The sequence below is a fragment of the Sinohyriopsis cumingii genome, chromosome 17 (assembly GCF_028554795.1).
Source record: "Sinohyriopsis cumingii isolate HCF-2022 chromosome 17, ASM2855479v2, whole genome shotgun sequence".
Taxonomy (NCBI): Eukaryota; Metazoa; Mollusca; class Bivalvia; order Unionida; family Unionidae; genus Sinohyriopsis; species Sinohyriopsis cumingii.
Window position 1 is genome coordinate 46,522,643 of NC_142977.1, and position 26,560 is coordinate 46,549,202.

General features: G+C 36.5%; 1 protein-coding gene across 1 annotated transcript in view; it reads left to right on the forward strand.

The window, feature by feature from the left end:
• The first annotated feature begins 25,395 nt into the window (after positions 1–25,395).
• LOC149778539 (divergent protein kinase domain 1A-like) overlaps positions 25,396–26,560 on the forward strand; it is a 34,780-nt gene continuing 33,615 nt past the window's right edge. The window contains exon 1 of the mRNA XM_089939438.1: positions 25,396–25,470. The gene's annotated coding sequence lies outside the window, so the exon portion shown is untranslated. The remainder of the gene's footprint in view (positions 25,471–26,560) is intronic.

Here is a 26,560-nt window from a genome sequence, read left to right on the forward strand (position 1 = left end):
AGTAAACTGAATACTGCGCAATAATTTCATGGGCTTATTTGGACCAATTAGAATCAAATAAAGTGATATTTTAACTTGTGGTAATACCAAAAATATAAAACTGCACATTCTATAGGAAAACTGTGCCTACAGTGTGATAACATAGTTATTATATGGAATTCTACAGTAGCGTTATATGCATGGACACGGTTTACTGCGTTTATACAAAATAGAATGATACTGTTTGCTTCGGTTAGAAATCTGGTTTACCACGGTTTATGATACGGTTTACTGCAGTTTTTGAAACAGTTTACAGTGGCTGATATAATAAGTTTACTGTGTATTCGTACTGCCACCGTGTGTCGACTTTTGAAAGAACTATTCGCACGGCCGTGCGACCAGAACAATAAAGACTTTGCGCAATGCGCCAAAAGAGTAACTGCATTAGAAACTAATCCGAATTATTCCGATTGTTGCTTCCAAATTATATTTTTAAAAATAATTAAAAAATATCCGCTATAGAGGGAAAGCTCGGCCATTCCATCCCCATGAAACTTATTAATAAAGGGCCTCGGTGTTGTTGTATGCGACAATTATGACAGAAGAACATCATATTGATTAGTTATGTATAGTTATATTCCTCATTGTTATGATTAAACAGTACTGAAGCTACTTTCACTTCCAAAACCAATAGCAAAACCAACTGACGAGTATTTCTTGTAGTTCATTGTTATTTAATACTATTGTTCCACACAAATCATTATTGTAGGTGTAAGACATAAGAATATGGAGATTATATGCTCTATTGTGCACTTTGCTTTTCCAACCATCCAGTTAGGACGAACGGGCTGTTGTTCACATGCATTGTGGGTAATTTTTCAAATGAGATTATGGATCTGGTAATAAAATCGTTTGTGTTAATGCAAAAGATGAAGCAGTGAGAGTATAATATTGTACCAGTTTTGCCTACAATCACTTGTAAAAACAAATGAAAGATCAGCTACACGGCAGACATACGAACGGCTGTTTTAAGTAAATTATGCAAAGGGGCGGCCGTGTGAATACATACATACATATATATATATATATATATATATATATATATATATATATATATATATATATATATATATATATAGTACATCTTCATCAATCCAGCAGTATAAAGAATGATTCAAATTATATAGAAATATAGAGAATTAAGAAGGTCCACTTTGGACTGAATTAATAAATTCGTTATTCTTGTTTTTCAATCCATCTGTGCCTGTCAAAACTTCGATTAGTATACTTTTCCTCCGATATATGCATGTTTCTGATGTTGGCAAGTGGAAAAGTGAACTCACATCTGATAGGGAAGTGCAACAGATTCACTCCCAGAGCCAATTTCGAAATCTGAACAATATTTATAGAGGTCGGTTAAAGCAATCATATAGAAAACTAGCCCCATTATTAGCGATACATGTGAAAGTTTCCTCTGGAACTGGATGCATTCTACCATTTAAGATATGTACAGAGTATGTTCTACACATTTCAGTCAGTACGATACCTAATACCTAACAGAATCTTTTGATTTTATTTCCATATTAAACCCATCTGATTTCATTGAAAGTATCTTCTCCTAACATAAAATTAGCAAGATCATTTCTAAAAGCTCATGAAGATGACTAATTCTACTGTTGAGGTCCCCAGCCAAAAGGGAAATGCATCAGGATAAGAAGTTACTATTTTTGACAGAACTCTTTCGCTTCATTGTAAATCCAACCGCGCCGGTGGCCTAATGATTAGAGCGTCCGCCTCGGATGCGGGAGGTCGTGAGTTCGATCCCCGGCCGAGTCATACCAAAGACTTATAAAAATGGTACTAACAGCTTTCCCGGTCACGTCGATCTCCAACACAAAAAGAAGAAAATTCCAAGACAGAAAGATCATTGTACGAACAAATGGTGACCCACAAAGATAAATTCCACACAGTAACTGAGGGAAGAACCCACCGCGGACTTTAAGTCCAATTAATTCGAGTGCGAGGCTGTGACTTGCAAATAGAACGATGCACTACTCTGCGACATCAGCGATGCAGCACAACCTTTTGGTTTTACTGACGAAAACGATGCAGGACTACTTTTTCCTTTCACAAGGTAAAGCTATGCTGTTTTTGCACTTGCCTATGACCCTCATTAATGCACTCACAAATCAATCTGGAAACCACTAGATCATCGCATTTTACAAATAAAAAAGAATACACGTTTCTTTGGGTTTCGCTTGGCCTTGTGACATTGAAAGTCGATTAACTTAACATTGGTCTCGATGTGTAACACACTACCAAAAACTATAGCCAGAACCGGATTTTTCTACATTGGGCGAGGAGATCAAGTGCAGTATTTCAGTTGAGGTGTGAAGATCCAAAAATAAAGATTCAGCTTTCATTGAATATGCTAGATCATCTCCGAGCTGACACTGCCTTCCGTTTGGTTTGTCATGATTATTATACTCATGGATACCTTAGAAGAGAGAATTCGTTATTTACCTTTGCTTCTGAATGAACGAATTTACAGAGACTTTCTGTATAGAATCAAGTGTAAAGGCAAAGAATAATTGCATCATTTACAACATAGACATTTTAACTACTGTTATCTGAATGTTATAAAAGGCTGATTAATTTGAAGATTTTCAAATGATCAGACGTTTGTCAAAGACTACCAACCTTGTATAAGATTTTGGATGTCACGACGCCTACCTACAATGTTTCAAGCAATGCCAGTGGTAGATTCTAAATGTGTGCTCTTCAAAACTGTACATTTATATGATTGTCTTTTATGATGCAATATTCCCACGTTAGGCAGATTGAATCTCCTGGTAAAGCATATTGAAGAAATTCAGTCATTATTGTCTCACCACATTTCTCACTTCATGAAGGTGTTTCGTCTTGAGGTGGCACTTCTTTTAAAAGATTTTTTGGGGGGTGGGGTGTATTCATGTAAGTTTTTAACCTTTTCTTGGACTTCATTCCATGGCTTTCTGAGCATCACTACATGCATTTACGGAAAGTTTGCCATGATTCAGGTGAAAAACAAAGAACAATTTGCATTCGCAATGGTATACACGTTTGATTCATTGGTATATGTAGTCTATAAAAAGACCGATTATTTTGCAAATTTTCAAGTAGTCAGACATTAGTCAACTGCAAAAACACTATAAGAATAACCATGGCAGGACATTCTGTTTTCAGTGCTGCACTAAATTCTGTGGACGGACGTCAGTGGCAATATTCGGGACTTAGTGGATTACCTACTAAAACCGATTCCACTAAACGACTCGATCGCATTGAAAATTTTAGACGACAAATTTGTTTATCTTAGCGATTACTTTTCTTAGATTTCGTTTACCTGCAAATTCGCTGTGGACATTTATGAAGAATACATGTAAAGATATGATGACCCAAACATCGTCTGCTCGTGAAAACTTATTGTGGTAAAAGTGTTGCGAATAATGATGAAAATTAGTTGCGATGAAGAAGAGCTTCACCGTACTGTATCAACTTTTGATACTTATCAAGTTGTCCTTATAGCCAGTTACACCAACAAATTTAAGACTGCACGGATGTACGTGACTGAAAAAGTCATGGATTTGATTCTTGGACTTCAGACGTGGAAGACCAGTTACACCAACAAATTTAAGACTGCACGGATGTACGTGACTGAAAAAGTCATGGATTTGATTCTTGGACTTCAGACGTGGAAGACTATGCCAAAGACATTGTGTCTGACTGATCACAGAAACGAATTTAACTTAGAGCCAGTGTGATAAAACCCAAAATTGAAAGTGGAATTAAAGTCGATTTCCGTGAAGGAACATAAATAATTTTTGTTATAGAGCCTATAAAGAAAGTTGACATAGAATCAGTGGGAGAAGAACCAAAGTCGATGTTGAAATAATACGAACAGAGGAGAGTATTACTGTACAGATAAAAAGAGAATGAGATTGCATCACTGGAGAGATTTATTTGAGATTAACTAAACAGAATAGTACCCCAAGGCGTTTGACACAGATTGAATATTACACAGGTAGACCAATAATTGTGTGATCTTATTTATATTGAGCTTTGGTGATTTTAATTTGGGCTTGATTTCTTTTCGTGTTTTCATTTTTATACTGACTATGACAAAGACATTGTGTGTCACTGATTAAGACAAAATGACAAACATGATCTTTGAGTATTTCTGAAATGTAAATTATACTTTTGTTGCAACTACGATGCAAACGAAAACAATATACTTGTATAAAATGTATAAAATTCCTTGTGTCGTGGATGGAAGCTCAGAATTATACCCATAACTGTATAGCTCCATCCTCTGTTCTTAAAGTGATTCACGAAAAACTAGATTGTCAAAGTTGGGAGGCACTGTATCTTTGCCATCTCTTTGCCATGTTGGTTGCTGGACCAAGTGGTTAAGCTTGTGATCAAACGCAAATAAAAATAGTTTGGTCGTCCTCCACAGCGTATCGTGTGCTATTAGACCGAGTGGCGATCGGCTTTCATTTTACCCCACGAAAGTCAAGGGGTATCCGTTTTGTTTGCAGAAGGAATTCCTCGCGATGACGATGGGGTTATGTCTAACTTTAGTCAAAAGCACATCGATGATATGCCAGGAGAGGACGAAGAATAAATTAAACTTTAGTTTGCACGAGAAAAACATGATCGACATGCCAGTACTATTTACATTGTTCAAAATTTTTCAACAAGTAAAAACGCATCGTATCATCAGTCTCAATGAACATTATGTACAGTAATTCAAAAGTCCAACCGATAATTCCCTAGTCCATTTCCTATACGAAAATGCATTAAATCTTAGACTTTATGAAGCTATTTAGCTAAGTCGATTTCAGAAGTTATTGCTTCATGACAGTTTGATTCCTTCTGAAATATGGAAAGTAGGAAAAAATATACCAGGATCTCTCGAGTCATGTCGGCTCGCTGTCAGTATTGTCACAAAACTTTTTTTCATCTCTGGAAGAAGCTGAGTGTACTGGTTGTCAAATAGTCTGCACCTCAATGGCTAATCGTTTTCTATCCGTCTGCAGTTTTCTTATACAAGACCGTGAAAGCTTTTGGCGTGATATTATTGATAAATCTGGGGTGAGTGCACTTAGTTTCAATTTCTGATATTGATTTCGGTGAATACTTTCTTATGAATGGTGATCCGTGATCATTAATTCATAAAAGTAATGAACAACTGATGTACTACCATCTCATATGTATTTTAACTGTTGCTTCCATGTGGAGATAATATACAACAAATGTTTCACGGTACCGATGCTGATCGCAATAGATAATCATTTCAATACTCTTTTGAAAAGGAAGCAATAACTCCGTTTAATAATGAGTTTTGTTCATAAGTATAATTTATTTACCTCTAAAGCTACCTTGCAACCATGACAGCTGTGTACGCGTATATAGTAATCCCGCTGTCATAATGTGTAGGAAAACATGTTGCAAAGGAACTATGTTCACCTTTAATGCATTTATTTATCTAAGACTGTTTTTAAATGTGTGTTATTTCTCACTTTTAATTACTGTACTTTATACTTTTGCTATATTGTCTGTACTTATTAATTGTACTCTTCGTAATATACACACGAAGGAAATAAAGACATCAATCAATAAATCGTCGCACGGACATCGTTACGCAAGAATACATTTTATACAGTTTCACCCTTGATGTGATCCCGAGTGACCTGCTTTTGGTCGTGCCAACCAACGCCGGTAATTTGCCATGCAGCAATAACACATCGCTGCGGCTGAGTTTTGTCGTTGGAGGAACAAGATAGATATCTGCTTGATCTGCTGAGTAAGACACTTACGGTAAATCTGTACAACTGCACCAATTATTCATCCACACAAGAAACAAATTCATATGACGATCACTATGTAGCACTGCCCGTGCGAGTAATGATTTCGTGCACGCAAGTACACAGCACCGTTTATGGAAATGGTCTTGGCGACCTTGACGTGGGTTTGATCAATAGAATGGCTCCAGAAGCGTTCCCAACTTCTAAACAATGTGGCATGAAAGCCATCGACGTGGTTAAGAATTAAGCGCTTGCAACGCTTAGCGATATAGCCGGAAACGTAATTTGATCGAATCAAGAACGGTTGGCCAGCTTAGTTAGCCTATGAAACGCATTCGCGCCCACACTGTACCGGTGGCAAAAAATAGTAATGTAGCACTGCAGTAATTTCAGGCGCTCGTGGCTTGCGATCCAGTGTCCGCCAAGTTCGCGTGCTGGAAACAGAATCTCCAGAGTTAGACAAACGCACCAATATGTATAAAAAGGTTAAAACGTACATCTGATCATGCATTTGACATGGACGAGCCAGTGCTCAAAGACGAGTCGGTGCATGATATTTCATATTATTCCTACGATGCTCGCCCCAGGTGCAAGAAACAAGCAGATGCTTTTTTCCTCGCCAAAGCTTTCAATGAAGTAGAAGAGTGACTCGCAGCCGCGGCTTTTGTGTCGATGCTAGGATTGCTTTTGTCAACAATGACATAATGTCTCTTTTCAACAATGACAGATATCTCATCGATGGAAAAGAAATCGAAGCATGCATGGAGAAATTTTTTTTGGATTGGGATGATGCATCAATGATTATAATTGTAGTGCAGGCCTGTCGACGATGTTTGCCATATACTCCACAAATGATGTCAGCGTGAACTACAGCATAGGATTTGCCAAACGTCAAACAAAACTTAACGCCGCACGTGAATTTGCATGCGCGATTCCACTGTTGCACATTTTGGGGCTTTTGCAGGGGCGTCAGAAAAGTTATTTCTGGCGCTAGAAATACAGTCAATACGACTCGACTCGGTAATGACAATGAAATAATCTCACGTGACGCTACGGAAGCTGAAGCACGGGTTATTTTACAAAGACTCTCGCTGTTGAAACCCCACTGATACCGTTGCTTGCGGAATAACAACGGTAACTGTCATTTATATCATCGGGAGGACAATCTATTGTTATATGTGTTTAATTTGCATTATTCGTTGGCTATTCTGAAAGATACATTTGTATTTAGAACTTGACCGTGACTAAAATCAACTTCGCTATGTACCTGAATAGGGGCATTTATTTTATAAACAACATAATACATAGTTAATATTTCTTTGAGTGTAATTAAATGTTCAAATCATTATTAATGTAAACATGTTTACCTGAATTTGAGCCTTGCTTCTGACCTCAGAATGTTCAAGGATGGAAAATTCCATTAAGTGGCAGGGTATCTTCAGAAAATTGTAATTGCGACCTAGGTCAAGTAGAAGGCTATATAATATATAATATTGTTTATCTAAAACTTACTCATTCTTGCCTAAATATCTTGAAGCAGAACCAGTCTTACTGTTGTGTTCAGTTTTTCATTGGGTGGAGTTGTCTCCTCAGATTATTCTTCGTTGGAAATACAAAGCTCGTATCAATAATATTCTTCAACTGGAACATTAATTTGGAAGTTTAGTGAATTTAGACAAGAACAGTTTTGGATTTTATTATGCGACTTCCGGCTATATCTGACCAGATCAATGATTGCGTAGATTTCACTGCAGTAACGAATTCGTTTTATGTATCTTTAAAATGACTTAACATTCATCACACAAAAGGAAACAAGCTGTGCTGTAGACAGTATTTCTTTGAGACTAGGTGTGAAGGTGTTTGAAGCTGTTGCACGTATTTTCTTACGCTCAACTGACGTGTGTTCCAGTCAGTGTTATTAAAGGCGCTGTGAATTTGCAACCCCAAATGAACTCCTAAGATTCCAAATACCATCTAGAAGGCTTAGAGTTTCTTTCAGACATGACTACTTCTCAAAGAATTATGCGTGCCTAGTAAGTAATTAACAAGATGGTCAACGTCAAATTTGATTTTCATATCTTGTGCAACCAAACTGAGCTTGACAGTCTCCTCCAGTAAGAAGGAAAAACAGTTTGACCACGTGCATGATTCGATTCTGAAGTGTCCCGATCAACACTGTTGTGCAGAACTGTAACCAGTCAGGCCAGAGGTACACTTATACGCGTAAAAAAGAACTCATATATAAAGTTAACCATGATAGCTTGATAATATATAATACACTACAACACCGTGCTAACATTAACATGATTCTATATTATCGATCAGCGTTTTTGTTGTTGTTGTTGAGTTTAATTATAGTGGCGTGCACACAATTGTGCATGTGCCACTTTTTTCTGACTGCACCGCAGCCTACTAGTTGTTCCTGGGAAAGGGAATGGTGCCACCTCCCCCAGGCTTTTAGGGGTTCAAGGAACCCTGATAGTTTGGCCTCAATCTGTGGGTCCATAAAGTTCCCTTACAGTTGAATGGTTGGCTGCCATTAGTGGGAAGGAGAGCTCGGGAACGGTCCTGGTTGCTTCACATCGCTGATTTCTTGTTGCATTTGCCTGTTGTTGTTTTTTTTTTGTTTCTTTTTTTTTTTTTTTTTTGTGTCAAAATGTTCTAAAAAGTGTGTGTGTGTTCTATGCTGTTTATAGAGATTGTTAGTAGAAATCATGTATGAAGAGAGATTTTCAAGGTTATTATGGAATTCCTAGTCGAGGTGTTATGGTGTGCTTCCTACGTTATGTTATTTATAAGTTTTTAGATATTGCCTCTTTAAGTTATTTATTTATCAATGTTTTTAGAGATTGAATGTTATTTATGCTTTATTTAGCAAGAGACCGGAGTCCTAGCCGATTACACGGTTCGTTAAGGACATCTAGTACCGGAGTCCTAGCTGATTACTCGGTTCGTTAAGGACATCTAGGACATCCGATTTTGCGGTTTCCTTAGTTTTTGATAGGTGCTTCGTAAGTGAATTATTTATTAATATTTTTATAAAAATTGAATGATATGTTATGGGTTTTATGTGGGGGCTTCTAAATGTATTTAGCTAGTTACTGGGTCTTTTGGTTTTTTGAGGATAGTAATTATATTTTGTTCCCCAAGTCCTGCTGAGTCTGTGAATTTATTTATATTTGAATATGCTGATTGTTTATTTTTATTAGAGTCCATAAGTAACTCTGGGTATGTGTGTGGTGATCCAATCTCTTTTTGGTTTTTGATAAATATTTTCCTAGTGGGTTGATATTTTGGGCATATATTGAATACGTGGTGTAGATCTTCGGTGGTGTGGCAGTTAAAGCAGTTAATGGTAGCTGGTTTGGGTCCTATAAACCTTCCAAAACTGCTTGCTAGTTTAGTTTTTCCAGTTATTATCCTGCTTATGGTTCTCTGTTCTGTATAGGTACCCTTAGGTAGCTGTATGTTCCTATCTACGTTTTTTGAGGGGTTTCATGGTGCTTTTTACCTTTTGTGGAGGAGTTCCAAAAATCTTCCCATTTTTGGTCTATATATGTTCGTGAGAAGCTTAGTGCTTCTGTAGAGCTATATTTAAGCTTGATAGAGTTTTTTTGATCTCCTAGTTTGGTTTGTGCAACTTTGTCTGCTGTTTCGTTGCCAGAGATTCCAATGTGCGACGGTATCCACATGAGCTCGACTAATTGATGTGCTGTGGTGATATCATTGATTAATTGGCATGCTCTGTCGAGGAATTGTTCACTAGAGTGTGTATTGAGATTTTGGATCGATTTGATAACGCTTAGGGAATCGCTTATAATGACTGCTTTAGGTATTTGGTTGTCCTTGATCCATTGTAGTGATTCAGGTATAGCCCAGAATTCAGTGGTGTAAATGGAGCAATAGTCAGGTAATCTGGATCCCGTTTGTATATTGAATGCAGGGATGACTATTGCTGCTGCTGTTCTTGGTGGGTTGTTTGTTTTTGATCCATCGGTATATATTTTAACATAGTCCGGGTATTTTTGGTTGATTTCGTTTACCAGTACAGGTTTTAGTAAGTTTTCTTGTCCTTCTTTATTGCTTAATTTGGTAGCTTCAGTGTTGATCCTTGGTGGTTTTTGTAACCATGGTGATTTGTTCTGGTCTGTACTGTTTGTTACCTGTTTTTTTAGTAGAGGTGTCTTTCTCTTAGTTCAAGGATTACTTTGCCACTTGGTGTGGTGGGTATGATTTTGGGTTTGAAGACAACTTTACACTTGTTTATAGCTATTTTGGTGGGATGGTTGTCTAGGTGGGTATCTAATCGAATGGAGTATCGGAGGAGCAGTTCTTGCCTACGTAATTTTAAGGGTAGTTCTCCTGTTAGTGTTTGTAGTTCTTCTAATGATGTTGAGGGGAGTGTTCCTGTGCATAATAGTAAGACTTTTCTCTGGATAGTGTCAAGTTTTTGTAGCACAGGTTGCTTAACCGAGTTATACGCTTGGCAACCGTAATCCAGTTTTGATCTAATTAGGGTTTTATATATCGTGAGGAGGGTTTCCTGGTTGGATCCGCAATCAGTCACTGTGATGTTTCTGAGTAAATTGAGATCTTTGTTACAGTTCTAGGTGACTTGTTCAATGTGCTGTTTCCATGTGAGGTGGTTGTCAAAGAACATGCCTAGGATTTTTACTACTGTTACGTATTTGATTAATTGATTTTATATATAGAAGTTTGGATAGACTAGGTTGTTATTTCGTTTGGGAGTGAATATAATTGCCACAGTTTTTTCATGAGATATTTTGAAACCCCATTTGTCCGCCCATCTCCCTATGTTGTCTAGGCTCTGCTGAATTTCTTTAACTATTGTTTTATTGGCAGGATTTCCATTCCTCCATATGCCACTGTCATCTGCAAATTGTGACAAGTTTATTTTTGTGGAGGCTGCATTGAGGTCAAGGTCGTTTCCCATTAGGTTAAATAATAGGGGACTTATTACACTGCCTTGCGGTGTTCCATTTTCAAGTGAAAATTCTTCCAAATGGGTGTTGCCTATTCTTGTGGTAATTTTCAGGCTTGTGAGGAAATCGCCAATCCAGTTGAACAAGCGTCCAGTTATTCCAAATTGGTTTAATTTGGCCATTAGTCCATTGGTCCATACTAGGTCGAACGCTTTTTCTAGGTCTAGAAAACCCGCTATGAGGTTGTGATCGGTTTTCCTATGTGCGTTAAAAGAGAGTTTGATGTCTGTTTCCAATCTGAGAAGTTGGTTAGTGGTGGACCGTTTGTTCCGAAAGCCACATTGATTTATGGAGAGTAGGTTGTTGGTTTCTAGGTGGTGTTTTAACCTATTTGCGATTATTGTCTCCATTATTTTGAAAATATTGTTTGTAAGGGAGATGGGTCGGTACGAATTTATGTTGTTGGGATCTTTACCTAGCTTGGGGATTGGTATTACTATGGCCTGTTTCCATTTGGTTGGTAGTTGGCCTTTATCCCATATCCTATTAAAGAGTTTGATTATGGCTATTGTTATATTGATAGGTAGTTTTTTTACAGATAATGTAACCTAACTGATCCTTACCAGGGGATGTTTCGTTTTTGGAACGTAGGGCTATCTCCCATTCATGTACTGTGATGTCGCTATTTAGGTGAGATTCTTTTGTTCCTTGGTCTTGAAATATTTGAGGTTGGGTTTCCTCCATTAGTTTTTTGTGTTCTTGAAAGTTTCTTGTGTGCTTATTGTTGCTACTCATGTTCGAAAAATTCTTCGCTAGGAGGTCTGCCTTATCTTTATTTGTTATGGCATTTTTAATTCTTGGGGCTGAGGTAGTTGCTTTCCCTTTTATGGCTTTTATCTTGTCCCATATTTGCTTTGAGTTTGATTTTAGACTCAATTTAGAGCAAAAGGTTTGCCATAGATTAATTTTAGCAGTTTTTATAGTTTGTTTTAGTGCTTTTTCTTTATCTTTATATTGCTGGAAGTAGATAGAATGTTTGGTGCGTTTATATTTATTTAAGGCCCTTTTTTGTCTTTATGTGCTATAGTGCACTGTTTAGTCCACCATGGTACAGGGTTTTTATTTTGGATATTAGTTGTCTTTGGGATGCATCGGTTAGCTGCCTCTATAATTGTGTCTGTTATGTTATCATAATACATGTCGATATTTGGGCTTTCTAAGTTATCTGGATTTACTCTAGCTAGTAATAATTGGAATTGGTCCCAGTCTGCCTGTTGATACCTCCATTTAGGTGGGGTTTCGTTTGGAATGTGTTGAGTTTTTGTTTGAATATTGATTGTGAGGTGGAAATGGTCACTTCCTAACATATCTTCTTGATCCACCCACCAATTTGTGATTTGAGCCAATTTTGGGGTAGTGATTGTTAGGTCTATGGCTAAGAGAGTGCCATCCTCAGGGTTTAATCTAGAGTTCGACCCGTTATTTTAAGATGATCAGATTGTTCTCAGTTATCCATTTTTCAACCATTTTTCCTCTTTGATCTTTCTTTTTACCTCCCCATAATTCACTGTGTGCGTTGAAGTCGCCACAGATAATTAGATTGTAGTTGTTATTAGTGATTGCCCTTAGTGAGATTAGGTTGGTAGGGCAGAAGGTACCCCCTGGGTCGTATGCATTTATTATCTGAATGTTTGCGGTTCCTATATGTATCATTACTGACATTATTTCGATGCTATTATTGATGTTTAGGTTAGGGGGTATTTCTATTATTTCATAGTAGATTAGTGTATCTATCAAAAAAATTGCTAGTCCACCCACTTTCTGCCCCTTTGGTCTGTTTTTAAAGATTCTCTGGGTATAACCTTGTAGTTTGGGCAGGCGTTTGTTTTCTTGTGTTATGAGGGTTTCCTGAAGGCAGATTACGTCTGGTTTTACGGCCGTATTATTCAGTTTGTTCTGCAGTTCTGATAGGTTTTTAAACATTTCTCTGCAGTTCCATTGCCAGATGGTGATTTTATTATTTTTTGTACTATCCATTTTTGACGTTGTCTTTATCTGTTAGTCTTGTGGTCCAATCAGCTAGTATGGTGAACATGGTTTTGAGGGTTCTCATTATGCTCTTGAGATCTTGTATTAGGGTTCCTGTTGTTAGGTTCATTACTTCATGTATTAATTCTGTGTTGAGGTGTTTGTTAGGTTTGGGGATGTTTGGGGTGACAGTTTTGTTTGTATCTGGAGTGTTATCAGGGTGGTCTTGGTTTGTTACAATGTGGGTTGTAGTTTTTGGTTCTTTTATTTCCTGATTCGAGGGTATGTTTTGTGGTGCAATGTTTTCCCTTCTGATTCTGTGTGGAGAGTTTTGGTGCTCATTGATTGTTTCAGAGGTAGATTTTGGTGTGTTGGGGTTGTTTTTACAGATAATGTTTTTGGCAGAATGGTAGGTGAGGTGTTTGTTTCTCTTTTATTGCAAATCTGCATTCTGCCGATCTAGGATAATGGTTTTCTTTACATTTAGCACATTTTTGTTTTGCTGTGTGGCATTCTCCTTTGTGTGGACCTCCGCAGTACTTACATCTTGGTTTGAATCTACATCTGAGGGCATAGTGTCCCCAGTGCAGGCATTTGGTGCAAAATCTTGGCCTATTTATGTAGTTTTCCAGCTTATGGTACACTCCTGACTGTCCTAGTTGTATTATTGAGAGTATTGGCTAGGTAGCCTTTATAACTGCTTTGTTTGTTTCTTGTCCCTTGTGATTTTTAAGACGATAGACTTTGGTGGTCTGTGTTCCATTTGCTGTGAGTTTATGAAGTAGGAGTTCATTGCTTATGTCGTTGTTGTATCCGTTTAGTGCCATTACTTTTTTAAAGATAGTGGTTTTAGTGGGTTCAGCCAGATTAGTTGTGGTTTCACTGTGTTTGGAGTTGAAGTGACTCGTGTTTTCCTTTGACTGTTATGGTGTCTCTCTACTTTGATCTTTATTGGGCCTATAGTTTCAATTTGGATGAATTTTTCCACCTGTTGAATTGTGCTGCATTGGATAATCAGGTAGTTTCGCCTTGGTCTTATCAGTTTGAATTGTCCAGTGTGAATTTTGGCCAGTGCTGTCATAATACTATTGGTACTTAGACTAGTAATTATGTTGCACCTGCTGCTTATGTATATGGTGTGTTCGATGGAATGATAATTGTGAATTTTGTTTTGGGGGTTCTGTTCTTGTTTTATTTTCTGTTTTGAGTTAACCTTACTTGTGGTGGTTTTTTTTTTGGTTGTTTTGGGGTTTTAGCGGGCCCTTGCCTTTCCTAGGTATGTGTTTTTGGGGTTTGGGGTTGTTTGGGGTCTTTGGGTTGCCTTATTAGTGATGCTGCTGGGTAGTTTGGTAGTGTCTAATTCATTGGATTTGTTCCCATAGGTTGGTGGTTCCCTTGGTGTTATTATCCCAGATGGTCCAGGAGTTTGGCTTGAGTGTATAGTTTCTTTCCTAATGTTTTGATTTATTGTTTTTTGCTTGATTTCCTGTTGTTGGTTTGTTTGCATGTTTCTAGGATTGGTTTTTTCATTTTTGGTGAATTTTGGGGTGCTGGTTATGGTTATGTGGTCTAATTGTGGGGAGTTTAAGGTAAGCAGGTTACTGTCGAATTCATTTGTTAGGTTTGGAATAGTGGTGTCTATATCTTCATTTGTGTGTGGTTTTTCCGCTTCCTTGAAGAGGATTGGCGATAGTATTGGCATTGTATTTATATTGTTCCCTGGAGTATAGTTTTGTATTTCTAGTAGTTTCTGTTGGTGGGGTGGGGGTGGGGGGTGTTAGTTATGTCTGCTGGTTTGTGGTTTGTTTGGTCTGTGTTTGTGAGCAGAATTTGGGGTCCCAGTGTAATGTTGGTTGAATTGGAGTTTGCTATGGTTGGTACGACTTGCGGTAATCTTGCTTGTTTTACATGCTTTATTGGTGCTGTTTGGAGTTGTGATACATCCATTATTTTACTGATTTGTTGATAGGGTTGTTTGGTGGCTTGTGTGTTTGCTTTTTTTTGGGGGGGGGGGCACCAGACAGATGCCCCCCCCCACTTGTCAAAAAAAAAAGGAAAGTGTTTATATGTATGTGTTTTCCCCCAGAGGTGTTGTATGTTTTTTTTTAAGAAAAGAATTCCGATCAAAAATTTATTTTGAAATAATTTTTGACGGGGTATTTGTTGGATTTCCTAGTATTTTCTACAGTGTAGTTCTTTCGAGTTGGCTTCTATCACCTTACTCGAAGTCCCATTCCTGATTTTCTAGTTGACCTTAGCTAGAGGTCACCTATATCCCGTGTGTGCTATGTATATATTGCTATATGTATGTGTGCTATATATAGTTTTCTTTGTAGGGATAGCCAGTTATTTCAAATTTTATCCCAGTTGTCTTACAATCTTATATTTTATTAATGGTTATATTTATTTCAAATTTGGAATTTGGCGAAGAAACGGTGGACTATTGATTTTGAAAGAAAAAAGAAGCTATTGTTTTATGCGTGTGTTGGTCTGTGTCGTTCTTCGCTTAAATTAATATGATTAGGTCGGTTGGGCTCGAGCAGGGGTCCACACTTTCTTTATTTACTGTATTTCTTCGTGCTCGAGTTAGTCCGCCTTTATTTATTTAAGATTATGTTCCAAAAAAAACCAAAAGGTAATTTTTATATTTACTTCCCGCTAAATGGGGATATATACGCAGTACGGGAGCTGTGTAACAGAGACAGAGTGAATTAGGTCGAGAGTATATACGAGTAGTTATTTCTTTGTGTTGTACGCCCGAGTTTCCCACCTGGGGATATTTCCAAAACTCTTTCACGGGCCTGTTCACTTCGCGTAGCGCCATGTGACGTAGCCCCGTGACTTCATTACATCGTACTTCCCCCATTAGGGATCCCTGTCCCTCCCTGTTTTTCTCATTTCCTATACCCATTAAGAATGAGAGAATGATGAAGAAAAAAAAATTCTTTAGGTTTAGGAAGTTATATGACTGGAAGATCTGAGAGTCACAATAACAATTTATGTGTGGGATATTTCTACAAATATTCAGTTTTAGGAAGTTATATGACTGGGAGATTTTTATATTTACTTGTTAAATGTTTGAAATTTACATTGCGATTTAAATAAAAAATTGAATTTTTTTTTTTTTTTTTAATATTTTATTTTCCTATCACTATAATCTGGCCACAGGCTTTCATTGTGTCTACAATATAGTCAGTTATTTTATATAGTGTTTCTTTGTCAAATCTCCCATCTAAGTATACTAAGTTTTCTTTTCTATATCTGTCGTTCTTACTAATGTTCTCTATAACTCTTGGTCTTTCTACTTTTCTTTTCTCGCACTGAGTGATAACATGATATTTGCTAAAAATAGTTTTTTTTTACACAGTGGACAATTTGGCGGTACTCGGACCATATGCCGTCGCACTGCAACCTCTCCCGTCAACCATGCATCATGCATGTATTTGAAGCAGAGGCTTTGTATTTTAAGGGAGCCTAGTTTAACCCAGTGCCCCCATGCTCTTTCCCATTTAATATACAGCTTATCTTCTTCTACTTTATTTTTATACTTTTTTGTAGCTATTTCCCTTATCCATTTGTATATAAGTTTATCATCTAGTTCCCATAGCTCTTTATTATCTCTATACATCTGTAGTAGTTCTTTAATATATCTAAATCTTCTAGGTACTTCTAGTTTTTTTTACAAGTTTATTATTTTGATAGATGTCTCTTCTATTACTCATATAAATAAAACCAATACACATATATCCCTTCCCACGGGTATTCTGGCTCTGTTTGTATTTTTTTAAATCTATTTAGAATATTACCAGTTTTTTGCAATGTTGTACTATTAATGTCGTTTGACTTTAGCATATAATTAATATTTGTATATATGTATGTTTTGGCCACTTGGGCCCGTTCCATGAGGCAGAGTGGCGTAAGTGCCCAGATGTTCACATGTTTGTCTATTTTTACTCTCATTTCCTTACAGTTTGCTTGCTCTTCTCCTTTTCCAAAATATATACCTAGTGCTTTGATTTTCTCCTTGATCGGGGGGTGGGGGTGGGGGCAATCCAGAGTGATTTCCCCTCCAGTTTCCTATCTTTAGTATTTCCATTTTTTTCATGGTTGATTTTTGACCCCGAGACTTTTCCAAATTTTTCAAATTCCTGTATCAAGTATTTATAAGAATTAGGGTCTTTTATGAAGTTTGTATAATCATCGGCGTGTTGTAACATCTTTATTTCCTCTTTTATGTTTGGAACTTTTATACCTTCAATCCTTGTATTTAGTTTTATTTTTATACTTAGTATTTCTATTGCTATTACATATAATAGCATAAATAGTGGGCATCCTTGCCGCACTGATCTTTGGATTTCAAATTGCTCAGTACTAGCTCCGTTGACCTGCACTTTTGAAGTTATTTTGTTGTACAGGATTTTGGTCCATTTTTGGAAATTGTTTCCAAAACCAAATTTTTCTAGCGCTTTTTGTATGTAGTTATGCTCTAATCTGTCGAAAGCTTTTTCCTGGTCAAAAAGTACCATGGCACCTTTCTGACCACATTCATTTAAATAATCTATAGTTGTTCTTATACTTAAGATATTGTATCCCCTTTTTAAGTCTTTCTGCTAGATGTTTACTTAGTATTTTATAGTCAGTGTTTAGGAGAGAGATGGGTCTCCAGTTTTTTTTAGGTCTTCTCTATCTCCCTTCCCTTTATATATTAATTTAATTATTCCTTCCCTCATACTTTTTGTTATGGTTTCATTTCTTAGTAAAATGTTGTTGAACAACCATTCAAGTATGGGCGACAACTCACCGCTGAATTTTTGATAGAATTTCGCGGTGAGTCCATCTCCACCTGGGGATTTCCTTTTGGTTAGCGTCTTGATTGTATTTAAAATTTCTTCCGTCGAGGTGAGTTCGTCACACAAGTCTTTGTGTTCTGACGATATCACCTCGCATTCAATTTCTTGCAAATAATCATCAATTGATTTATCTTCTATTTCTTCTGTTTTGTATAAACTAGTGTAGTAGTTTTTAAGGTGGTTCAAGATTTTACCTTTGTCTGTCGCTATCTCATTATTATTTATTTTCAAACTTTCAATACAATCCCCCCCCCCCCTTTTAATTCTTCTCTTCTATACAGTCCGTCTGCTTTTTTGTATACATTTGTAAATTTTCCTGCTCTGATATCTCTACCTTTTCCTTCTTCTTCCAGTATCACATTTAGTCTTTTTTGTAGTTTTTGCAGCACTTCTGCTGTGTTTCTTTTTCCAAGTTGTCTATTTATTTATTCTTTTTCCATTTTAATTTTCTCTTTCCTTATTTTTCCAAATTGTATTGCTTTCTTTTCAAATATTTTTTTAAGTTGGTCCCATTTATTTAAAATATCATAATTTCCCCTTTCTATAAACTTTTTAATTTCTTCTCTTATCTCTTGAATAAAATCTACTTCTTCCAGTATTTTATTATTAAATTTCCAGCTCCCTTTCCCCCATTGATTTCTGGATTTTACTTCTATATCTACGTATATTAATTTATGGTCAGAATATTTAAAGTTCATGATGCCTGTCTCTTTGTATATTTTTTTATCATAATTTGTACATAGAAATTTGTCCAATCTGCTACCCTTATCTGTTTTATATTCATATATAAAATCTCTTTTTAAAATATTCAGTCTTCTATATACATCTGTTAGTTTGTGTCTTGTGAAGAAATTTTCCATTTCTGGTTTAAATCTTAGATCATTAGTTGTCAGTTTATCTGTTCTGTCTATATTGTCCCCCACCCAATTAAAGTCGCCCCCCTTCCCATATTAAATTTTCCATTGTATATTTTTCGAGATATTTTGAGAGTCTGTCTAAAAATTGTTGCTTTTGGTATTTATTTGCTGGTAGGTATATATTAACGAAATGTATGTTCTCCATAACTATGTGTAGTAATCTCCCTTTTAAAAAGTCCCCTTCATCCTTTCTTTCCCATTTAACACCTTTTTTATTTTTAATTATTGTTGCAACGCCCCCTCTTAAGTCTCTTCCTGTGTAATTATTTAGTATTACTATTCCATTCAGTTTTTCCTCACATAAATATATAAGCTCCTTGGTGAAGCCATTGTGAGTTTCTTGTAAAAATTAAAACATCGTAAATTAAGTCGTTATTAAGTTTTAGTATTTTTTCTTTATTTATCCCATTAGCATTTATTGACAATAAACGGAAGTTTGTTCCTCCCATTTTTGTCATTTCGCCAGGTTGTCGCACGGTTGTTCTCACTGTTATATAATTTAATTTTAGACAAAAAGTGTAATGTTTACTTTATAGTTAGATTAGATTTATGGGTCTATTTGTGGGGGCACTGTTCACCCCCTAGTGTACTGTTAATTGGAGTTTCTGCCGTGTTTTCATCAGTAGCATTGGTCTTGTCAGTTGTATTTGCTTGTGTGTTTGCGTGCTTGGATTGAATAGAGCCATTTGTTTGGACCTAGTTTGCATTTTTCTACTTAAATTGCGTCTAGCATTGAATGATGACTTATCTTTTGTTTTTGTCCTAACGCCCAGTCTGCTCCTCCGCTCCAAGTCTCTCCTATGTTTCTTTGTTTTCTGTTACGTGTTCCTATCGTTCCTTTGTTTGAGAGTTCCTTTGTTCTGTGCACTTCTTTTGTTCACGGCTTGGCGGGTTGCTAATCGTTTCCTCTTCTTAGTATTATTTCTTTGTTCTTGTTTTCCTGTTCCTTTCTTCTATGTTAATTGGTGATGGTGGTGGCCGCACTCAGTAGAACTTTTAAAATTATACACCAAGCCGGTTTTACACAGCAAACAAATCAAGCAAATCTATCAGCGTGCTAACCAACACTTATATAGATTCATTTTTATGTTGTTGGTATTAAATTTGGCTATTGTTGCGGCACCTCAGTTCAACAAATTATATTCCCTCTTTTTGACTCAAAAAGGCACACGGAAATGTCTTTGTTGAACTGAGGTGTGTGCCACTCAGCATGCGCCAGTCTAGTATGTTATTTGCTGACCAATTTGGAATAAAGTTGTGATCGATAATATGCCTCTTCGGTTGGGGGAGGAGTGGATAGCATAATTACTGGCTGTTTTTTGTTGTTGTTTTTTTCTTCTTCAGTGGAGCTGTATATTTTTTACGTCGCAGATTTTATCAAGTACATCTTTATATTCTATCCGCTCATGCTTATTTATTGCAGTGATATCCACATTTTTATGTGATCATGACCAGCGACATATTTCTCGGTTTCGTAAACAAGGTTTATTACACGATGTCTATGGTCTCGTAATGAGTTCCATTTAACAAGGTTAAGTTCATGAATACATTCCTGGCAATAATTGATTACGTTGTTTTATTTGCCAGATACGATATTTTCTCTCGGATTCTTTCATTTTCACCATAGGACAATATACTTCACTGCTCGCACGCAAAATAGTGGAGTCACTTTCCATGCTGTAAATTGAGACTGTGAGCCACCATGGTACGGGTGCAACCGCCTCACATGTAATAAAATGGGGTGGTCATCCTTATGTGCTGATTCAGGAGCAAGAACATAATAGCAAATCAAAATGACACACTTTTAGTTGGCTTTTATTACAATCCTTCTTATACTGTTAGCTATAAAAAGGTCAAATTTTTACGTCTGCAGTAGGGCCAACAATGGTTACAAGAACGTACAGATTACACCAAACCCATTCGACGAAACATTTCCAGAAGTCAAGCAAAGGTGGTATGCATCAATCAGCAATGGCAAGTCGATCTTACAGAGTCTCTCATTTAGAGCCTCGTACAAATGCAAGGTCTGTGCTAGCTTTAAAACTTGTCCTAAAAATAGGTGTCGACATCCTCTGTGATGACAATCAGAAAAAGACATCTAGTTTCTGAACGAATTTTTTATACATAAAAGAATTGAAAAAAGACACGTTACTTTTTTCACCACTGAAAATCAAGAAATGAAAGCTAGTGTCATGAAATGATTTCAAAGAGAGGACGTATGTGTTATTATTTTACACATCAACAGACACTAAAATACAACGAAGTGTTATCACATCTAGTGAAAGCTTGCATAGCATCAGATTTGCTCTAGAAGAAGTCATCCCTGAAAAAGAAGTGATTGAGCGATTGCTTGGAACGTCAAAACCAGAAAAAGGCAAGAAATGTATATAAAAAAGACTCCCGTCGAAAATAGTGAGATATGAGCGAAGAAGTGTTAAAATGATTTTTTTTCTAATTAGTGATTAACAATGAATACCTGTACAATATTGAAAACATTCACGATTGAAGAACACGTAAAGTAGAAAAACATCAACTTAAATAATTCATAGTTCGTAGGAAAGGATATCCACGCAGTTTCGATTCTTGAATTGCTGCTTCGCCATTCATGGTCTATATAAAGACCAACATGACGTCAAACACACCTACATCTTCTCGGAGTTCCTCTGTCCAAGAACTACTATACAACCAAAGTGGGTGTGGTGTGAAGAACGTGTCCTTAAAGATTAAATCGTCTTCTTCTGCCAAATGTTTCTCAAATAATGTTTCATCAGAGCAGCCATTGGAAGTGAAAGTATTCAAAAAGGAGACAAACAAATTTGTACTATTACACTCAGCAAGTCTGTTGGTTGTCTTCTTCCCAGTCCGTCATTGCAATATAATGAAAGTATCAACAACGTAGATTTACCGACAACAACAGTAACAGCAACAACAACTCAACCAATCATAACAGAGTCTCCGTCTGGAACATTTGGAAATTACTTCTCCTTTGACAACGAGTGACAATTCGGAGACCAGAACCATCGAACTATGAATAACTAACTTTATTAAACATTACACACGGTAAGTTCTTTGAATGTGTTTCTCAGGAACACCTCATGTTCTTTCACGAACAAATTACGCCAAGCCATATAATTGGATCACGAAGCTAACAGAGAAGTAACTTTAGATATCTTTCATACTACACGAACCATCAATGTCACAACCCTTTCATCTTCAATATTCTCAACGAACAAGTTCAACAACCGTTGGACAAATTATGACACAAATCCAAAACAAACATAACTAACTAATCCTCATATGAAATCCTATAGCAATAGAACTTCTACTGCATATTATTTCAATGCTCGAAATCTCGGCGAAAAGATTTCAGCTTTTTTCAACGCTCAGTATGGCAAAGCCATGGAGAAAATTCGCCTAAATGCACTGCACGAGTATTATAATAATGATCATCGTCATAAAATATATATTTTGGACGGCAAAACGATAGCCAATTGGTTTTACTCGCCTTTATTTTCCTTTCTGGATGAATAGACCTCTCTAGATCCCATGAAAGGCAATCACAACAACGATCGATTCTTCAAGCATTTTCGATAATCACTGGATTGAACAAAAGACTGAGTTTGCTGCTTTTGTATTCTGATGTCGTCGAGTACAACCCGAACGCTGCCACTCCTTGCTGAGAGTCATTCCCTTCAAAGTGAATTCTGCCATAGCTGTTCGCGATGAAGGAGAGTACACGTATCGCGTTCATTGAGAATTTGTACATCAACACTATTTTCTTGTTAGTAAATCCTATGTTAATATTAGTAAAAAAGGAGATCTTGAAGAGAATAAAAGAAATGTCAACGTAAAACTAAGTTTTCGAAAACGATTTTCCAGTGTAAATGATGTATATATATGTATAAAAATGCTCAGCAACATTGTCTGCTATGCGGCCCTGGATAGCAATCCTTTCGAGTTCCAACACTTCAACGCACTTCAATGTGCCCAAGATAGAAGTCGCCCGACATTGCCAGACATTGTGTACCAGACTATTGAACCGAACGTTGCCCAAATTATTTGATATATTACTTGACACTGTTTGAAGTCATAGGACAGTTATGTACCAACAGCAGTCACGGCGTTTCGTACAACGATTATATAGGCTAAAAGAATATCAGGCCTAACCCGAGAACGTATTTATGGGTGTCAAATCGATCATCCTAGTAGAAACAACATGACAAATGGTTGATGGTGTGTCCAGAAGACAAGTTATAAAAATATATGCACGATGCATGGACTCTCCTCTCAGAAATGAAGATTGTGAAAATGTGGCATAAAGATTTACCTGACAATTCCTTGCCTCAGTCAACTTACCTCGAGACAAAATACATGTAAGTTCACATGCAACAGTCTGTCAAGTCTTTCCGTTCGTCCACTTACCTAACATATCTTTTCAAGAATAAAGTAATGTGTGAACCGATGACTAATTACTGCCTGTGAGAAGAATGAATACCCTAACCTAACCCTAAACCCTAACCCTCATAACCCTAACCATAGCTCCTAACTTTAATCTATTTCTAACTCTAACCCTAAACCCAAGCCCCTAACCCTAACCCTCTAAACTCTAACACTAATCCTAACCTTCTGACTCACAGTCCATACACAGCTTCTTGGAATCCCAAAGTGTGTGCAGAGATGAACATCGAAAACTAAAGACATTCAAACCTGTCTGATAACACAGACAACCGTCATCGTCCAGGACCCCATGGGGTAACTGTCTACTTTCCGAACGACCACAGCGTAGAAAATTGTGATTCCTATCAGTTACCTACACTAGATGCCCTAATGTGTCATTGGTACGGGAGGACCTATGAAAGATTGATCTTCACATCCTGCTCAACATCTTCATATTTATAACAGACATGTTTTAACATAACAAAGCAGGTAATTATTACAAATTGAACTGGTAAATATGCACACACAAAAAAGATATATCATTTTTCCACAATGTAAAACTGGTATGGACGGTGTCCTGTCCATCCAATATAATAATTCTTTAATTGATTCATTAATTAGTTAGTCCGTGTGTTGTTTGATACTGCTTAGTCGAGACCGTTTGAGTTATGCATTAAGGGAGTGAATATATATATATATATATATATATATATATATATATATATATATATATATATATATATACACACACACACACACACACACACACACACCATGAATTTTGTTTCTAAGAAAATCATGCCCAAGACTGTAGCGAATAATAAAATGGACTACAAGATATTACATACCGCTGGCAGATGACGTCTGGAAGACATCCATCCACCCGTCTAAGCGAGAAGGTCAAAATCGGGGAACACGTCGCCATGTAGAATGTAAAATCTGCAAACCAATGGGAAGGATATCAAATTTGGATGACCCTCACCAACTACAGCAAATAAAATAATGGACACCCTCCCTTCATTTTTTAACCCCGTTGGCTTTTGCGGGTAATACTTACCAACATATTGAAATAACTCCGATGAAGATCTTGAAACGGAAATCAGTGTTTTGGAGAAGTCCTGCTCAATAATTTCCATTTTCTTTATTTCTTTCAGTAGACAATTTTCGACGTTCAAAACATGAAATTATTACAAAGGGAACTGGTAAGTATGTAAACATGAAATAGATTTCTTCCACTATGTTAAACTGAAAGGGATTAAACCATGCAATCAGATTCTTTAATTTATTCACTAATTAGTTAGTCCTTGCGTTTCGGTCTAATCGAGATAGGCTCCGACCATTATTGAACATTTCTCGGTCGCTATCGTTTAAGATTTGTGCTTCAATTAGTCAAATTTTAAAAGTGGAAAAATAATTTTCCCCAACCTTTTGTATACTGTACTGGTTTATGTTAAATGCACGTATTTATTGTAATATGCATGAAATATTAGATGTATCAACCTACATTTTCATCACAAATGTTTATTTGTTTAATATAATTTTTGATTCCCCTTTCATGATTTTGTTTGAGTTTCTACCGGATTGACCTTGCGATGAAACTAAGGCGATTCTATCTTAAATTTGATTGTGAGCAATAGAAGGGTATTTGTTTTCCATAAAAGCACTTGCGGAGGTTGAAAGTGCCGGTGAAATGACTTAGAGTCAAACATTGTGGCTTCTTTATTAACCTAAAATATAATAAACAGAATAAAATAAAATAAACCCTATCATAACTGAGTTAATTGTGTCTCGCGTTCCAGTTTACTCTGGGTGATGGTTAGCGAAATGATTCGGACCTGGTTATGAAAATGTGATCGTCTTAGCTACACAGATCTAGGTGAACCTAAAAACTGTTCGACTGGTTACATGTTCTCAAGCAAATACATTACAAAAATGGTTTGAAGGTTGGGGTTACAGAGTGTTGTGACGTTTTCCGGCGAATGTAGAAGAGCAATATATTTAGAACAGTTTGATAAAGATGCAGCGAACTTTCACGCTTGCTTTTGGGTTCTAAGGCTCCAAACAGTGTGAATAAGTTTTACGCTTTTGTCTCAGTTTGCTATGGGTTGTGCTAAAATGCTTATTAATCTGCTGGAATGACGGTTATGCTTTGTTTCCCAATAATCCGTCTGTAACACTTCTTACAATACAAAAAATACTTTTTAATCGAACGTTATTAGACTGGGTACATTGTTATATAGAACCAATTGGCTATAAATGAGCTTCTTTCTTTTGTACCGACGCAACATAAAACAATTGCGACCCCCCCCCCCCCCGAACATGCTGAATTTTAGGCTCGGGACCATTTGGTATTAATATTAGTACCCTGCGTGGTGGACGGGTTCCTAACATGAGCCTATATGTATCATTAGAACAGCCAGGTGTGATTCACACCTGGCGCATTTTCAGCATTCTGTTAAAAAGTTTGAAGGTATTCCATACACATACAGAAAGAAATGTAACCTTTTTTAAGTACCAGAATTGCAGTTACTAGAAACACCGAAATGCACTGAAAAACCGAAATACACCGAAATACACATGCATTTACATATTCTCTCTGTATATATCGGTTTCAACACACAAATTATTATTTGTTTTTGTTTAAATTATAATGTAAAGCAAAATGAAATATAATTTATGTGATTTTGATACGAATTATTTACTTTTTCCTTGTTATGGCACGCGTGAATTGGTCGTACGTTATTGGACAGGTTGATCGTTCCAGAACGGAGGTGGTATGATGACGATTGATCGTTCCAAAACGAATTTAAGTCTGTCGAATCGAGTACGAGCGAGTGACATCATTACATGAATAGTGTTATAAGTAGGAAAAAATTAAATAATTCGTATCAAAATCACATAAATCGTATTTTATTTTGCTTTATATTATTATTCAAACAAAAGCAATTAATAATTTTTGTGTGGAAACCGATATATACAAAGAGAACAGGTAAATACATGTGTATTTCGGTGCGTATTTCGGTGTATTTCGGTTTTTCAGTGTATTTCGGTGTTTCTAGTAACCCCCAGAATTGCAGTAAGATAGTGTTTACCTTGTTCATACAATATTTTCTTTTTGATCATCTGTCACCTAATTTCAATTTGAGCCTCTCTTTTTCATGTGCCGTATAAGGACATTGCATCATTATTTGGAAATGAAAACAGATCATAGTAAATGGCATGCATTGAATAAGGTATTATATATCCAGATATGATAAACCAAGCCTTATTTAGAAAATGAGGTACAGGAAGAATCTTATGTCAACTGTCATGGCGGTCAGTTAGTGTAAACATACTAATATATTTTATGTTGTATTGGCCTAATAATTGTATAAGCCCAGCATCCTTCAGAATATGATTACTGTTTAATAAATTTATTTGTAATGACCTTTGTATGCAGGCAGTAAGTATAATAATCCATCTTCTTTTGAACCAAGGCATTAAATTCCTTAGTTCCCAGTGATATAGGTTTTGCGGTAAGGCTACAACAAGTTCCAGTACAAATTCACTGATGTGTTCTA